Genomic DNA, 17,992 nt, shown 5'->3' with positions numbered 1-17,992 from the left:
TGTTATCAACATTTGCAACACATGACGCTATCTTATTGGGATCAGAAGGACCCGCTTTTTCTATAGAAACATTAGTTGCTTAAGGAGCAATTTCCCTATGCAACAGTATATGGTGTTTCCGGTTACAAATATCACAGAATTTTCGAGTACACGCTTGTACCCGATGACCAGTTTGCAAACAGTTGTAGCAACTGCGAGATGCTTGGACTATCTTTGTTTTTTCCTCAATCGACAATGACTTAAACTTTTCGCATCTAAACAAGGGGTGCCCAGCACTGCACGCTGGACAGGTAGTCGACGTGCTTGCGAGGGTCGTCGTTGCGCGCAACGGCTTGCGGATACCTGCTACTACTATTGGGGTTTCCGTCTTTATATTCTGAATTGGAACATTAACACTTTCTAAGTATCTTGACCGTTCCTCTAAAAATCCTGTAAACTTATTGAATGTAACCCGATCTAAAGTTGCTGCACCCTTTTCCCATTCTCTTAACGAAGCTATATCTAATTTTCTCGATAGAATGGGAACTATTAGCGTATCCCATAACTCTACCGGGTCATTCAACGATTTCAAGGCTGCTAAGTGATTTCTTGCATCGTCAACCAAATTTCTAACAAGTAAACCTACCCAAGTGTCACTCTCCGATTTTTATGAAATTTGGATATGTTATAGTACATGGAAAATTAGGGGACACGTATTTTTTTTTATCCGCGGTAAAACATATTTAGGGTGTGAAACAACCCCCCAAAGTGTGAGGGTAAAATGGAAAAATTGCGATATTTTCAAGATCAGTGAAGCAATTTTGATGATTTTTGGTATGAAAGTATCTTTCGATAGAATACAAAAATTGGCCTAGGTATGTTGGAAGGGGAGTGAAAATTAGGGGGTGATGTATCCTAAAGCGATCAATTTCTTGCTGCAAAAAAATCAGTTTTGATCTGATCGAAACAAAATCTATTAAAACTTCAAGAGGAAAGTTAATTAGGGAACACGTATTTTTTTTTTTTTTACATAAATATTTGGGACGTAAATAATTCCTAAATTACCGCGCTCGTTTGGCATTACGCATGAAACACCTTGCAAAACTGTATCTCTTAACTGTTCGATCTTTTTAATATATCGGTTTTTTACGTTACTGAATGTAAATCTGAAATCAAGATTCAATATAACGGATCCATTATGGCGGACGAAAACTCAAAAACCTACTTAAATAGACTGTATCTGTGACATGCGATTTTCTAAATACATTACAATTTCTGACATTCATTGTTAGGTATGTAAGGGGAATCAAGCGTGTTAAGAACATATTGTATATTGTTTATAACAAAATTGTTTGAACAAAGGAATTAATAAAATATGTGATCAATGTTTCCATAGACATTTTTGCATACAATGAATGCTGCATTAGATTTTAAAAAATTTCATTTTTAAGCTATACTGTTCTTTCTGAAAGGTTGAAATGTATTTAATATACTACCTAACGAGTAAATAGGTTTCATTCATATCTGTTACGTAATTGTACGATTGAATGAAATAGAAATTACTTCATTAGGAAGTAGAAATTATTTTATACTTTTTAGTGCATTTCGAAGTCGGCGTATTTTTTTTCTTAAAATTATTTTATTGTTGAAAGATATTGGCCTGTGGATTTCACTCCTTAACCGCACACCACACGAATCCCACATTCTTTAGATTAGTTATTTGCGAAAACGAGTCGTTTAGTGGGTAAAAGCCGCTCTTTACCTTCCTAGCGCTTGTAACTATCTGAACCTAGGTTCCAGAGACGTTACACATGGAATACATCGGGAGTCAAAGCCACAATATTTCAGCGTAATTTCGCTTAGTTCACAAATTGCAAGTAGTGTTCTCCATATTGTTACATAGACAATTGTACTTTTCTTAACAAACTTCTACGTACGGGTTCGTCATACGCCATAATAACTTTTTGTCATAATTGTTTGAGACATTACTACTCATCACTACATACAATAGACTTAACGTAGCCCAACAAATAAAAATCCACTCGGGAAAGATCTGGAGATAGATTCAGCTCCGATAATTTTCATTTAAAAACTGCCTTACCTCGCGACTGTACTGTGGTGGTGGTCCGTCTTGAAAAATTAAGTTCCATCGAGTATGAAGTGGGTCATTCGAGAATCATGTCACTATATTCTCCATTGCTGCCATAAATTCGCGGAAATTAAACCATTTGTTCGATAAGCATAAGAGGAATTGGGAGAACGATGCAAGAAATATCATGTTGTGGCCTTGATTGATTTCTCTCGATTCTAATAATATTCTGTAAGAGACTGGGATAAATATTACAATAAAATTCGAATTATCCGGTTTACGATTGGTAATGAGATTGAAATAGAATTATCCTTGTTTCTTTTGTACCCGATATTTTCATTAATTTTTTGAAGATGGTAAATTCAAAATTCCGACACTGTTCCGAATATAAGTCCAGTCCCAACTCCGCGATAACTAATTGTTAAATTGCGGATGATTATGCATTTAAAATATATTAAAATACGCCAATATACAAATTGAAATTTTAATATATCATATACTGTCCAGAGTACGAGAGAAAACTAGCGGGACGGGAACGGGGCTAGAGGGACGAAAAGAGCGTCGCAGTGGTTAGATTGTAACGTTGCCACCTTTTGTCACACGCATTTTCGGCAATAACGCGCTATTTGTCGAGGCGCACGCATACACTAATCGGTCGCATGACGCGGAGAGTGGGTCAGATATATGTAGAACAAGCGAGACAGAACGAGCGATACATTGAGCGGCATTCCATTGTCGTAGTGTCCAAAAGTTTTACGCATCGCGTAAGAGGAAAAAGATAGAGCTTTTTAACATATAGTAGCAATATCTGTTTCTATACCTATGTAAAACCACACCATTCCGGATGAATGGTGGGAGCTACGCGTGAGTCGAAAAGTGGGGATTAGGTGGTCCTAGCGGCCTACCCTCTTTGTCCCGTTCCCGTCCCACTAGTTTTCTCTCATACTCTGGACAGTACATAATTATAGTAAATATGGATACTCATCAATTTTTCAATAATACCATTGTTACTACAGTATTCACTCCGTAAATGTTAAAAAGATCTCTACCGTAAATGTTAAAATTGTATCCCCACTACTGGGGGGATCCCCCTCGAAATCAGTCAAGAATGAAACACGATCGGTCGCCGAAACGACGAGGATCAAATATCGGTGAGACACATACTAATGAAAGCAAAGGAAAAGATTGTAACTTTCTTATTTTTTACTATTTTTTCATGAAACTTTTACTGTTGTATTTGTCTAGATTTCCTGATTAAAATGACACCAAACATGATATTGTAGGAGGGCATTGACCTGGGCCAAATCATATGTTTGGGCGATTACCGTGAAGCAGTGCGAGTGCGATAGTGCGTGTGCGACGGTACGAGTGAGATAGTGCGAATGCGAAGTATGGATGCAGGCGAACAAAAGAAACATTTGACGAGCGAAAGAGAGAGAGAGAACATGTAAAGAAAGAGAGAAAGTAGATCGCGAGTGGGTCAAGGCATGAGAGTCGAAACGAAGCAGTTTTTTGAGAGAAGCGAATGCGAGTACAGCGAAAATAGCAATCACAGCGAATTTGGAATTTTTTGTATACACGATAGCGAAATAGAATCACCCATTTATTTCATTGGATAGTTCCTTTTTATTTGCCATCCCGCACCCCGTTCCTACAATATAATTACGTTAACAATTGTGTCTGTAACGAGTGATTAAAGTTTTTAACATAAAAGAGGACGGCGAATTGAAAAGAAAGAGAAGCAGAAGGTTGACGCGTTCGGCAAACATGAAACACTCGTGCGTCTTTTGTCTTTTAAATTCAAAAATCAAAATTCTTTATTTTTGGAGTTTCATCAATGAAGCTTTGATTATCGTATTCGTCTCGTTTTTCTGATTAAAATGGTACCAAACACGGTATAATTAAAATCATAATACTTGTATAGCAAGCCTTTAGAAGGAATTCGCACCTCTACCGTAAATGTTACATCCCAAACTTTTATGGCTTGTTACATAAGTAATTACGATCGTAATCATATTGTGTTTGGTGTCATTTTAATCAGAAAAACGAGACAAATACGATGGTAAAAGTTCCATTGACGAAAAACCAAAAATAAAGAATTTTAATTTTTAAATTTAAAAGACAGAACACGCACGAGTCTTTCATGTTTGCCGAACGCTCGAAACTCTATCCCTCTTTGTCTTTTGTATGGCTGTCTCTTTCTACGTTCGACAAAACATCAATCAATGTAGGAACTGTACGATATGTATCTGCACCAGTTCAGACCCGAGAATGGTGCACATATCGAATATTTACTGTAATGGTTTGAAGAAATTAATGCAATATAGAATATACAAAAATAATTTTATTACTACATGAAAAATATACATATTACACTGTGCAACAACCGACTGATTTCGTAACGGCTACTATGAAATTCTTATAGATTTTTGCGAGGTGAATACGAATCTGAAATCCGTTTTTCTCTAGGACATAGTTTTTAAGAAAATTAATTTAAAAAAAAATTACAAATTTTCAACTTTGGAAACTTTTTGTGCTTTTACCGTAGCAGCTATTCCGTGGCTTTTTACACGAGAAGAATCTGTGAATTTTCTTGAATAAAACTGTATAAATTGTTATTACATTGTAAATATTTAAATATGTTTAAATTTTCTCCAAAACTGTACGTCCTAGAGAAAAACGGATTTCAGATTCGTATTCAGCTCGCAAAAATCTATAAGAATTTCATCGTAGCCGTTACGAAATCAGTTGGCTGTTGTACAGTGTTATTTCGCGACTACCGCGCCGCACCAACATTGAGTACCACTGACAGCGGCGCATGTTTTGCTGAACTATTTTTTTTATAAAAAGGAAGCAAAGGTGATTTTGTAACTTCGCTTGATGCTTTCTTCTGCAGAAATGTCTACTCTGTCATGTGCGATGGTTAGATTTTCGCCTAGACCCATAGTTTTTTAAATAAATTGAAAAATATCAGGAAAAATTGGTGCGTTTTTGGTGTCTTTCTTACTTTGATCATCATTTACACATTTACATTTCGTGCATTTCCCGGCATTTTTTTAAATTCATGACAAGGTATGCTCTGCACGCATTGTTTTTGAGAAATACAATCATTATCGGAGCATTTCATTAGATACATTGCTAATTTCACCATAAAATCAGGAATTGCAATATTTTTCCGAGTTATTTGTTTGAATAACACTACTGAATTTATAGTACAAGTATTTAGTAAAAGTTCTATTGCCAGTTTCTTGTGCCATTTTATAGTTCTACGCAGTGGTGAGCCATAAGCAATCATTTGATCAGATAAGTCGACTGAAGATTTCCCTAAATTATATTCAAATACCATTTTTGGCTTTTCTTTTGAACAGTTTCTTTTCTGTATTGTTGTCATTTTTGCTGAATGTTTTGTAGATAGCATCAACACATTTCTTTTATCTTTCCATTTTAAGATAGTTACTCCATTTTTATTTTCCCGCGCGATTACATCTTCACGTTTTAATTTTTGGGCCACTACTTTTTTTGGATTGCCGCGCCAATTTTTTCGTAGGGTACCCAATAAATGTGTACGCATATCAATTAATCTTTCCCCCAGATCAACGCTGTGTATCAATTATCTATGTATACAGATAGTGTGGCCTTTGCCTAAAATATCTTGACAAAGAGCCATTACAATCTCAGTCGACTTGTTTCCAGGTATTTCATTTGTATTTTCGTCTTTGCCTATGTAAATTCGAAATGAATAAGTATATCCTGGCCTACTACATAATTTAAAAACTTTAATGCCATATTCGTGACGTTTTTATTTTATATATTGGTGAAATACTATGCGGCCTCGAAATGGCACTAAGAATTCATCCACGCATAGTATCTCATCTGGTTTATAATATTTTTTAAAATTACTTTGTTTAACGCACGATAGTCAACGCATACCCTTATTTCGTTGCTGCGCTTTCTTACAAGCAGAGCCGGGCTCGCAAATGGTGAGACGCTATCCTCGATAATACCGGCGTCCTTCAGCCCGTGGACGACATCTTTCAGCTGATTCCTAATGGAATATGGTATGGGTATTAAACGAATATATAAAAATTATTAATATAGATAGAATTCATTATTATTAATAATAAATAATAGAATTGAACACTTATAACTTTTAAAAACTTTATATATTTATAATTAAGAAAGACTTAGGAAGAACCACTTAAATAACTTGATATAATGTATCTGTGTGCAATGCAGAAAATTCACGAAGGAAACAAGAACGAAATAGAATATTAGAATTATTTTATTTAACATTTGCGAATCTAAATTGAAGCGAGTGGCATCGTATATATAATCGATAATCTAACATTCATAATTATCGACATCTTATTACCGACTTCTTATAAATTTATTTTTGCCACTTTAATATGGAAATTCAACACGCTCCCTCAAAAATAAATTTGGTATACTTAACAAAACTGGTATAACTAAATTAATCTCCTTATTAAATAAGACAGTCCTTCCTTGTCTTACCTGGGAAATACATATGGCCCAATATTTGTTGCAAAGAATCAGGAAAACCCAGGAAAACCTGATTAGACCATGTTAACTTTCATTTACAACAAATTATAACTATTATCAACATTTAAACAGAATTTAAACAGAATTATATAAACATATGCAAGAATTAAGAATTATAAAATTTATATTAAGTTCATTTCTTTAGTAAATTCCTGGAATTTATTTCCTGACAACGGCTTCGTTAATATATCGGCTAATTATTCACCTGTGGGAATGAATTCAAGTTTTATTACATTCTTTTCAACTTGTTCTCTAGAAAAATGGTATTTTATGTCAATATGTTTTGATCGTTTATGACTGCTAGGATTACTTGCAATATTAATGCAACCTATATTGTCTTCATATATTATTATTGGATCAGAAATACTTATATTAACACTAATTGCCAAGGATTTTAATCAGAGTGCCTCTCTGACAGCTTCAAAAAGCGCCATATATTCGGCTTCAGTAGATGAAGCAGCTACCGATGTCTTTCTTTTAGTATTCCAATAGATTGTACATTTTTCGTACAACTTGAATACATATCCCGTTGTGCTCCTTCGATCTGTATTTTCACTACCTCCCCAATCTGAATCTACATAGCTACTTAAAAAATTTTTATAATTATTTCTAACATACGTTAATTTAACTTCAGCTGATCCTTTTAGATATCTTAGAACTCTTTTGAGATTTTGCCACAACTCTTTATTATTTTTGTTTGTATACCGACTCAAAATATTTACGGCTATACTTAAATCAGGTCTTGTACAAATCATTATGTACATCAAACACCACAATTAAATTCCGACAAGGTGCATCATATTTTACATCCGAATTTAAAGTTATACAGGGTGTCCGCGCCAAAGTGTTACACCTTAATATCTCATGAACTATTGATGTCACGAAAAAGTGCTTATATGGAAATTGCAGGGTAAAAGAGGCCCTATGTTTTGGCAGAAGCAAAATTTTTTTATTGTTATTAATGTAAAAGATATGATGGTGAAGTTTCGTTTTTTTAAATGGAACTATAATTTTTTTCTCGATCAGGTGATAGTGCTTTTCAAGACGAATTCATCAAGGTTTTATGTACTTACCCGATTTTTATTAGTTTTCGAGATATAACGCTTAGAAATTTACTGATTTTCAGCAGTGACATCTCGGTTTGACGAGTAAGTCATAAAAACGTTCTTATTGTTACGGTAAGTGCCGCTGGTGTGACTCTGCCTGCCGAAACAGATAGGCGGGGTGTATGGTCAAAATGGCAGGTCCGAAGAGTAAGAAACGTGAAAACTATTGTCCATTACGATTTAAGTTTTCCGTATCGAAGATGATATTAATTGTAATTTGGAAGGTTGGGACATTTATTTAAATGTTTCAGTACAAGGTAGGTATAAAGACAATTTAACAAAAAATAATATGCAAAAAATTTATTCCACGTGCTTTCCGCTATTTGAAATACAAGTTTGTATACGTTTTACAAATTCGTTCTCGACGTTTTCCATAATTTCGCACGGGATATTTACGCATGCATTGTGTATTCTATTTTTCAAGTCAGTTATATTGTTAAATTGTCTTTATACCTACCTTGCACTGAAACATTTAAATAAATGTCCCAACCTTCCAAATTACAATTAATATCATCTTCGATACGGAAAACTTAAATCGTAATGGACAATAGTTTTCACGTTTCTTACTCTTCGGACCTGCCATTTTGACCATACACCCCGCCTATCTGTTTCGGCAGGCAGAGTCACACCAGCGGCACTTACCGTAACAATAAGAACGTTTTTATGACTTACTCGTCAAACCGAGATGTCACTGCTGAAAATCAGTAAATTTCTAAGCGTTATATCTCGAAAACTAATAAAAATCGGGTAAGTACATAAAACCTTGATGAATTCGTCTTGAAAAGCACTATCACCTGATCGAGAAAAAAATTATAGTTCCATTTAAAAAAACGAAACTTCACCATCATATCTTTTACATTAATAACAATAAAAAAATTTTGCTTCTGCCAAAACATAGGGCCTCTTTTACCCTGCAATTTCCATATAAGCACTTTTTCGTGACATCAATAGTTCATGAGATATTAAGGTGTAACACTTTGGCGCGGACACCCTGTATAATCCAATACACTTGGAAGAGGTGTGGTAATAGGTTTACAATCTACCATATTAAATTTCTTAAAAACAGTCTTAATATACGCACTCTGATCCAACGTTATTGGTTCATTAGTTCTTTCAATTTTTATACCAAGGAACAATTTAATTTCATTTAAATCTGTCATTAAAAATCTATTTTTCAAATAATTTTTGAAATTTGTCATCGTGTCAAATTCAGCAGTTATTATCACTAGATCATCCACATATAATACGACATATATATTCTTTAATATATTCTTTCGATCTAACATATAAATACAACGATCTGCTGATGAATTTCGGAAACCTTTCTCTACAAGAGCTTTTTCAAACATCTCAAACCACCACATCTCAAAGCACCTCGCTGCTTGTTTAAGACTATACAAAGCTTTATTCAATTTACACACTTGATTATTATTATCACATATGACACCTTCTGGAATTCGCATATAAATTTCTTCTCTTAAAATACCATTTAAAAATGCCGTCTTCACATCCATGTGATGAACTAATAAATTATTCTGATTTGCAAAGGTCATGAAAAATCTGAAACTTGATATCCTAGCTACAGGTGCAAATGTTTCGTTATAATCTTCTAAATATTTCTGGCTGAAACCACGAGCCACAAGTCGAGCTTTATATTTCATTGGATTTCCGAATTCATCATTCTTTATCGTAAATACCCATTTACAATCAACAATGTTCTTATCTTTTGGCTTCGATACCAAATCCCACATTTTATTAATAACTAATGAGTTTATTTCATCTGCAATCGCTTGTTCCCACTTGACTCTATCTTCTCTAGTTTTAATTTCATCAAATGAAGTAGGAATTTTTAAAACTACTGACTGTGCGCACAAAAGATAATCATTGTCAATATCCAACTCATGATATGACATAGGAGGGAGTTGCTTAATCATATCACGTCTTCTAGGTTCTATATTATCTTTTAATTCATTTACTTCATTTTTCTCCGGTCCCGACTCTCCTGTTACATCTGTTTCTGTTACAGATTTACTATTTCCTTGATCTGACATTATTTTTGTTCTCGGTTCTACCATATCTGATTCATTGTTATCAGATTTCCTTTTCTTTAATACATCTGATTTTTGATTATCAGATTTATTAAATTCGCATTGTATATCTACTGATTTTGACATCTCTCGAGATGCATCAGTTTCACACAAGTCACGTTTAAAATCACTTTTCTTTATTATAGGCCGAGATTCTAAGTAATTAAATTCATCAACTACTACATCTCTTACTATCTCCCATTTTCTACATTCCACACTTTATAACCATTTGGTGTAAACCCTACCAAAATGCACTTATAAGACTTCTCGTCAAATTTCGACTGTCTGACTTTACTAATATACCGTAGAACCAAAAACCTTTAAATATTTCAATTTGGGCTTTTTATTATACCGCAATTCAAATGGGGTTTTATTAACAGTAAGAGCTTTCGATGGGGTTAAATTAATCAAATATGTAGCAGTTAAAACTGCTTCTCCCCAAAACTCTTTTTCTAAACTTGCACCGCTTATCATTGCACGTGCTTTTTCCGTTATTCTTCTATTCATCCGTTCTGCAACACCATTCAATTGTGGAGTTCACGGGACCTTTAAATGATAACTCATTCCTTTTTCTATACAATAATTTTTCATCTCGTTTGATAAATATTCTTTGCCATTATCACAATATATATTGACAATTTTCAAATTAAAACGAGTCTCACTTTTTGCAACATAATCTTTAAACATTGTGAATATGTCTGATTTATTTTCAAGTAAATATGTTACACAATAATGCGTATATTCATCTATAAATGTAACAAGATACCTTTTATTATTAATTGTCGAAGGAGTGATTTGACCACAAACATCTGTATGCACTATAAACAATAGTCGTGTAATGTGATGTTTATCTTTTGCCTTTTCAAATGGCAATTTGGCTTGTTTCCCTTTTATACAAGCTTCACATAACCTATCATCTGGAAATACTTTTTCTAAAAACATCACATCCTCCACCATTTGTTTATTTTTCAATTCTAACACCCAAGTTGGTGTATATTCCTGGCGACGAGACCCTTGTAGTTTTTTCAGTAACTGGAAGACTCGTTCTGCATCTTCGCCGCATACGTCCGTGTCAACCAATTCCAGCTTCACCGGCTCTATGTTAATTTGCCGCTCCGCCTCACACCCTTCGCATTGCTCGCCTTGTGCTATTTTCTCTCCTGCTTGAACAGTTACAGCTTCCCCTGTGATATTCAAAACGAATTACAGTTCACCCTTCAATATCGCTTTCGACAATACATCGCGGTGTGACAGTTCCGGTAAGTCGTAACCCCCACTTTGATGCACAGCTCCTGGTTTGGAGGCGCATCGGTTACAGCGACACACCCAATACAGTAAATATTCGATATGTACACCATTCTTGGGTCTGAACTGGTGCAGATATCGTACAGGTCCTACATTGATTGATGTTTTACCGAACGTAGGAAAGGACAACGGACGAAGGATACCGAATGTAAACAAACGGAAACATAGTGAGGGATGTCGCAAGGTAAGCGAGGTAAATGAATAAGTACTCGCAACAGTGCTTGTGCAAGGGTAGAGGTTTTTACTGAGAAATATGCAATGTACAATATCGGAAGCTTGACTGATAATCTTTCTTTTGACGCCTTTCCGCAATATACATGTATATTACCTTTTTGGAGAAGGCGTAACTCCTTACACAGTAGAGGGTGGAGTTATTTTCCTCGCTGAGACCTCCCATTTTCGGCGGGGGAAAAAGTATTATAAATTATAATTTGTTAACCGAAAGTGTCCTTCCGGTCCGTGCTGACCATGTGGCCTAATGAACTGTACCGGGACATGGCTGGCAGCGTTTATGGTAGGGTAGCCTATTCAGCTACGCACCTCCAAAAAACATAAAATAATTTCGCCGACTTACAGACTTTAGGCTTAACTGCCTACACCTAAATATTTGTAGACGGTCAATGCTAATTTCTACCAACGCTGTGAACCATGTCCCGCTACAAGGGATAATACTAATGAGTAAAACTTCTATGGGATGAGTACGCGACAGGGAAAAATAATAACTTTACTTTTCACCCTTAGCTTTCCGTTTATTTCGCAAGCAGGTCCACGACTGCGCTCTTCGACTTACAGTGATGAACTAAAAACTTTCATGCTTACAACACTCACCCCCACACACCCTGATGTGAAGTTTCGTTTTTTAAATAGAACTATATATTTTTTTTCCGATCAGGCGATAGTGCTTTTCAAGACGAATTCATCAAGGTTTCATGTACTTACCCGATTTGCATTAGTTTTCGAGATATAACGGTTACAAATTTAGTGATTTTCAGCAGTGACGTCTCGGTTTGACGAGTAAGTCATAAAAGCGGTCTTATTGTTACGGTAAGTGCCGCAAGTTTGACTCTGCCTGCCGAAACAAATAGGCGGGGTCTATGGTCGAAATGGCAGATCCGAAGAGTAAGAAATGTGAAAAGTATTCGTGAAAAGTATTTTTATTCAAAAATAAAAAAGTTTTATTCTTGCATTAGGAGTGTCCTTCTGGTAGGTCACTGTTTGTTTACGTTCAGTCTCCTTCGCTGGAAATGTAGGCCCTGTACGATATCTGCACCATTCTTGGGTCCAAACTGGTGCAGATATCGTATAGGTCCTACATTTCGAGCGAAGGAGACTGATATCGAACATGTACTATACATAGTCTAAATTATTTACTGTTTAGTCTTATTTTAATCGGAAAAGTATGAAGAATACATTAGTAAAAGTTGGGTGACGAAAAAATGGAAAATAAAGAAGTTTTACTCATTAGTATTATCCCTCACTATGTTTTCGTTTGTTTACATTCGGTATCCTTCGCTCGCTGTCCTTTTCTACGTTCGGCAAAACATCAATCAATGTAGGAACTGTACGATATCTGCACCAGTTCAGACCCGAGAGTGGTGCACATATCGAATACATATTTACTGCATTTGGAATACCCTGAATGAGCAAATTAAGCTATGTTAAATTAAAATCTTCGTCTGTATTAAGTTCGAAAGTTGAACAACAATTCATAAATCATAAGTAGTCTACTAATATCATACGGTTCTTGTACCAAAATGCCTCATTATTTTAGATAAACAACTAAAAAAAATATAAGTATAAAAACCAACAAGCAGTATAAAATATCATGCACCTATTTAAAATTAATATGCAGAAAATTAAATAGTGTAATAAGATATGCAGCAAAGATTAACTAAAAAATAATTACAACATAGAAATGTAGTCACAGGTAACTTAAACTTACTTATATATTTTTAAACTCAATTATACAAACTTAATATTTACAAAAAGAAAAAGGAAAAATAGGAAACTAAATAATTGTTCTGTTGCTTAACTATTATAGAATAGAGGCACGTAACGACAAAATATAATCTCTCACGGCACACAGTCCCTCGTGGCCCACACAACACGTCTCTAGACAGTCCGTCTATTGATGCTTCTTTTTCTCTCTCCCGAATTTCGCATTCTACTTGCCCTTATATTTAACGATATCGGTATTTGCCGATAGGGGGCGACACCCGCTAGCGATGCCTATTCTCTTAATCTACTCGCGACTACAGAAATAATAAAATATTTTTTAGTATTATAAGGATCAGACGAATAATTTGAAACATCGACTTTTAGGATCAAATTAATCCCGTTTACAGTATTCCATACTAGGTATGGGTATTTATATTGCAACGATTAATTTGTCAGCTAGAAACTTATCCCATTTTTATTAAATTTTACTAGAACTTGATAGCACATACAATCATTCTTTATCTCAATAAAGGATGAAACATTTTAACAAATACACGACAATAAGCTTTTCTAATATATAATAAAATGTGATATCTGAAACTAGTCATTTTGACTATTGTTAACTTTTTATTGTTAATTATTTTTACTACAAACTTTCCTCAACCAACTGTTATAACTACTACAAGACTCTGGACTCTTAAGGCCTTGTAATCATCAATCGTACATTTTTAAACCATCAATCAGACCTTGTTTATATCTATCAATTGTTAAGACCCAGTCAATTCTCTCAGTCTCATTCTCTCGGTCAGGAGGATGAATGAGTCAAGTAGAGCACACTCCAGGGATGACACTGGTTTTCCAGTACCGCTTTTACCCCTCTTCCTCAACGTCCACTATCGCAGTGCAGATACTCGCCTCGCTTCTTCCGAGGTTAAAAATAGCTAGATCTGGTGACGTCATCGATCTGTTGTCGTTGGACAAAATTACTTCAGCTAGTGGTGAGTGGAACTCGAAATATCATCACCTTCTCCACGGAAAAGTCGTGACTCGTTACTAAAAAAAAACACTTGATTAGTAGAATCTAGTATTACTGATAAATAATCAAAGCGAATGAGACACCCACTTAATTTTTGAGCATTTAAAAATATAGGTATTAGTTAATTTGGCACATAGGAATTTGAGAATCTTGATATTTGGGGACTTCGAGATTTAGGGACTCAGGATCTTGAGATATGGGATCTACACACTTAAAGTTCTGGCTATTTGGGAATCTAAGATTTTTTCGGATCGAGGGATTTAAGAATTTGGTAGTTTTGAAATTGAAGGATTTTGATACGTGAAGCGAGCCGACACGAATTTGTTAAAGCTGGTTAACATTGGATTAAATTCGAATGTCACTAAATTACATCACTAATTCACTATAAACCAAATATGGAAATACTTGTCAAAGTATAATTTACAAACATTAAAATAAAAAAAGCTTATCCAATTATTAATTGTTCGTAATAACCCAAAACCTATACATATTTTAGAACTAATTGTTTAACAATTGTTTAACTGTTAAATTAAAGGCTTTCAGGTAATGTTCTACAATAAATGATCATTAAGAAATAGAATGTTACAACCGCCACGAGTATTCTATAATACTATTTCTATTCTTTCAATTCTCGTTCTTAGAACCTTTATTCTACGTTACTTTCTGAACATTGGAAAGCACGGTCAGAACAAACTTGCATCCTCTTTTCACTAGAACACAATAGATGCTAACGCGAAAACTAAAATTTTGGTGTGCGAACACCCATTTATTTGAGTTTAGAAGTGTAACTTAACCAGGTCAGCTACTTCTCCTAATAACTGGTTCATGTAAATATGTATATCACTACAATATTGGCTTTACATTACCACAGTGCTAGTTTATCTCACTCTATTAATAAATAACTTGGTATACTGTCAACTGTTGTCCGTTCACGAGAAGATGGCTGGGTAATATTTTTATTTCCACTTTTCTCCAACTACCGCGCTGTTTATTGATAATGTTCATGCAAGTGTTAACTAGAATGTTCAGAGGTTATGTGAAATAAAACACACGCGTACAGTTTATCAGAATAGTTATTATATTTATAAGTGATAATAAACTATGAAATAACCTATAATAGAATTCGGTGTTTACGAGGCGGGCGCACGGTTAGAACTAAACTAAGAAAAAACTGCAACGACAGTACATGTGTCCATACCGGGAGTACTTGCAGGCCCCCAGACCCTAATTAACTTCCAAGGATGTAGGGTTTTCTAAAGACGGCTAAAACATGGTCAAGGCTTTAGCTTCAACATAGAATAAATTCCATTTTGGATAAGAATTTAGAATTCAAAATATACTCATTAAAAAGTTATACGTCTTAAAAATACCGTTTGTAGCCAATGCTAACCACGTTTATTTCTAAAATTGCGCATAAAATGAGAAACTATAACTTTGATTACATTATATAGAATTTCGAAATTCAACTCACACTTACTTCAAACAATCATTTAATAATTGACATACTTTAAATTAATACAGTTCACTTTGCACCATTTACGAACACTTGGTGGTTCTAACAACACTGGAAATTTGCTGGTTCCAGTTCGGACTACTTCGAAAATTTACTGCTATAGAGGTTATAAATTTAAAATAAGGGAGAATATACCATGGATATACAAGAGAAAAATACAATCTATTTTAACCATTTCATATTTATTTATCTATATATCTATAAATTGTAATATTTATATAATTTTAGCCTCTTTATTTAAGAAATTAGACTTAAATAGAAATAGACAATACATTCGAAATGTTGAGGATAGCGAAGGTCGTGAGCCAACGGTTTGCACGAAGCGAACGACGGGTCACCTTTTCCAAACCGTCCGTATTTCAAAAAGCAGTTAGTTAGTCTTGAACCGTCGCAAGTATCAGTATAGTTTTCGTGAGTGCTCCATCGTCTTTTCAAATCCTGTATTTTATTGTATATCGTCCTTTATCAAATATATATTATATAACCGTGCTTATTCATATTCTGGTGTGCGTCCAATTATTTTATTCAAACACGAAAAAACAAACAATATTACTACATAAACAAATGTTGTTCAAATTATGTCGTGTTTGGTCTTATTTTGATCAGGACAATCTCACAATTACATCGGTAAAAGTAATATTTAGCAAAACCAAAAAATAAAAAAGTTTTACTGTTGCATTAGTGTTGTCACGTGGATACACCGGTTCGGATTACATTACATACGCTGCTCGCTCGTCAAGTGTCAAAATTCAAGGGGGAACCCCCTAAGTGGTGAGGATAGTAACGTTGCAGTCATCCAGTCCATCGTTTGTCGCAGTTATCCAGTCTTTACTGTATATCCGAAATAAAGGTGAATCGATATAAAAATGCAGCTTCATCTTCGAAAACACTTTAAATTTGAACAGTTTTGAAATATTTGTACAAAAAATTTTGTTTAAAAATACACATAAGTAACAATTCTTCTTATAAATAATGAAGTTTTTTTGACACTTCCAATAAAAGTAATATTTCATCGTGTACATAAAATATTGATTTCACTTCATATATAACGTTGAGTAACAACCAAACTAATACATACAGTATTCTCTCCGTAAATGTTAAAAAGATCTCGACCGTAAATGTTAAAATTGTATCCCCACTACTGGGGGGATCCCTCTCGAAATCAGTCAAGAATGAAACACGATTGGCCGCCGAAACGACGACGATACTTCGTCTTTCATGTTTGCCGAACGCTCGAAATTCTATCCCTCCTTGTTTTTTGTATCGCTGTCTCTTTCTACGTTCGGCACACTACAAAAAATGTAGGACCTCTACCGTAAATGTTACAATCGAACCGGCATAAAATAATTTTAAGAAAAAAATACACCGACTTCGAAATACACTAAAAAGTATAAAATAATTTCTTTTTCATTCAATTATACAATTACGTAACAGATATGAATGAAATCTATTTACTCGTTAGGTAGTTTATTAAATACATTTCAACTTTTTCGGAGGCGGTGCAAAATTAAAAATACCTCAGTAAACGTTGCTGCCAATAACCAGTTGATTGTGGTATGGCGTATTAAAAATTAATAAATCCTGAGAAAGAATACGAACCATTATAGATATATCTGGTAATATACGTAAATGTAATGACTGCATCTTCATTTCGCAACGTTTGTGATATAAATGAAATTGAATCGACTTCGTTCGCATGTGGAAGCCATGGATCTAAGAACCTATAAACGGAGCCCACGACGCGGGAATTACCAAATTTGCGGCAGATGGGCTCTATCTTTATAGTATATGCGGCGATCGAGTCTTTCCGTCGCATACTCTATGAATCTAGATAGACCATAGTTACATTCTATACGCATTAACACCTATTTCGCGGCGTGCTGTCGAGTTATACAATATAGAAAAAAAATAGCTATACAAGCTTTGCTTATGTTCGGCTGTCCAAAGGTTGACATGTTCAAGAAAATCTTTTAATTTTGCGCCGCCTCCGAAAAGGTTGAAATGTATTTAGTATACTACCTAACGAGTAAATAGGTTTCATTCATATCTGTTACGTAATTGTATGATTGAATGAAATAGAAATTACTTCATTAGGAAATAGAAATTATTTTATACTTTTTAGTGCATTTCGAAGTCGGCGTATTTTTTTTCTTAAAATTATTTTATGCACGTATACACTTACAAATTCTTTTTTTTCCAATTTGCGAATTTCTCGGTAAACAGACTTCGAAATCCCTTTCAATTCTACGTACTGTTTGTGTATGAGTCACCGAGTATGTATCGATAGAGTTGTAACGCGCGAGGTGACGGAAGCTCCTTCGTCCGGCAAACGAAGTACCGAGCGTCCAAACTGAACGATCGTTCGTTTTAAACAGTCAA

General features: G+C 34.6%; 1 protein-coding gene and 2 long non-coding RNA genes across 7 annotated transcripts in view; 2 read left to right on the top strand and 1 right to left on the bottom strand.

Moving 5' to 3' along the window:
* LOC105663968 (cyclic nucleotide-gated channel alpha-3-like) overlaps positions 1-17,992 on the top strand; it is a 1,281,713-nt gene that overhangs the window by 1,085,811 nt on the left and 177,910 nt on the right. The window lies entirely within an intron of this gene.
* LOC143265280 (uncharacterized) lies at positions 2,364-3,679 on the top strand. Its single transcript, XR_013039679.1, has 2 exons — positions 2,364-3,219; positions 3,314-3,679. It is a non-coding gene; the product is annotated as an uncharacterized LOC143265280 (long non-coding RNA).
* On the bottom strand, positions 13,672-15,305 carry LOC143265279 (uncharacterized). Its single transcript, XR_013039678.1, has 2 exons — positions 15,013-15,305; positions 13,672-14,117 (listed from the first exon to the last, which is right to left on the bottom strand). It is a non-coding gene; the product is annotated as an uncharacterized LOC143265279 (long non-coding RNA).

Source organism: Megachile rotundata, chromosome 10 (assembly GCF_050947335.1).
Source record: "Megachile rotundata isolate GNS110a chromosome 10, iyMegRotu1, whole genome shotgun sequence".
Taxonomy (NCBI): Eukaryota; Metazoa; Arthropoda; class Insecta; order Hymenoptera; family Megachilidae; genus Megachile; species Megachile rotundata.
The sequence above is the reverse complement of the archived record's forward strand: the minus strand, read 5'-3'. Positions and strand labels throughout refer to the sequence as shown.